We start from the raw sequence: 1,246 nt of genomic DNA, 5'->3' as shown, positions 1-1,246 counted from the left end.
ACTGATATGTGCACTCATGTCACTTGTCAACATAATATTTTTTGCCAGTCTGTTTATTTGTTCTGAATATGCTAAAGAATTTTTTCAGTGCCTGTGCACTTTGTTATCTGTCAAATAATTTGTATATACATTTTTCTGATTTGTTACTATGTTTTGTACTCACATGTTGTCTTTGTCTGATATATTTTGTACTTAGTGCGTGTGCACAACATTTAAATATTCTGTAAGTTGTAGGATTTTGTTAATTAAAGAAAAATTTTGCCGCGATTGCCAAGTCCAAATGACTCACCATCGCTGCCAAATTTTTGCCCCCCCAGTGGAGGGTTATGAAACACGTATGTAACGAAGCAGCGATGGCGAGGCATTGTAGCATCTGTGACCAGAGAGTTTGCGCTTGACCGCGCGAGTGTTGCGAGCGGTTCTCAGTCTGTCAGTCAGTCGTTGCGAGTCTGTAGCTCTGTCTAGTTGAGAGCAGTACTCTGTCAGTAGTCGTGCAGTGCAGTACGCTAATAGTCGTCATGCAGAGCGGTCGGTCAGTGATAGCAGTCCAGTGCGGGTGATGTAGGCGGTCGGCAATACTGGTCAAGATGCTGAATAAGGTATACTGTTAATTAATATAATCATTAGATAATGTAAAAATTTATTTGTTGTAATTATTCTCTAACAAGTGCCCCAATAATAATTTTTATTTCAAAAGCATTTTTTTTTCAAAAATTTAATTTTTATTGAACTAAAGATTTCGTTGCACTTCCCATTTCACTCCATTTCTTTTAAAGAAAATTTTCAGTAAAATCACAGAAAAAAGGAATATTATCATTTGCAATGCAGTTCCTCCAAGCCGTGCAGAAAGATAAGAGCAGAAATGTGACATCCATTTATTCTGAGGTAAGACTTTAACTCTGATTGTTTTACACAGGGCCAAAGACCGATATTTCGGTTTAATTGTATTTTCTTGTCACTGAACGGACTTTAAATTTTGTGAAAAATTTATATTTGAGTCAGATTGCGTATTTCACATTTTTGTTGCCATTGTCAGTACATTTCATTGTGGGCAGGTTACGCTTACAGCAATGTCCATTAGCATCCCTAATTAAATATTGTCGTGTTTCTTTCTTTCAAATTTTTGTGCGGTGGTTATACTTGGCACACATTTTAATTTAATATTTTTGTGGGGAGGTTACAATGTCAGTGCGTTTTCTGGGTATACGATAGATTCACTTACCGTGTAAGTGATCAGGAGCCGAAG

This window comes from Schistocerca piceifrons, unplaced genomic scaffold (assembly GCF_021461385.2).
Source record: "Schistocerca piceifrons isolate TAMUIC-IGC-003096 unplaced genomic scaffold, iqSchPice1.1 HiC_scaffold_2357, whole genome shotgun sequence".
Taxonomy (NCBI): Eukaryota; Metazoa; Arthropoda; class Insecta; order Orthoptera; family Acrididae; genus Schistocerca; species Schistocerca piceifrons.
This window is presented reverse-complemented; position numbering follows the sequence as displayed.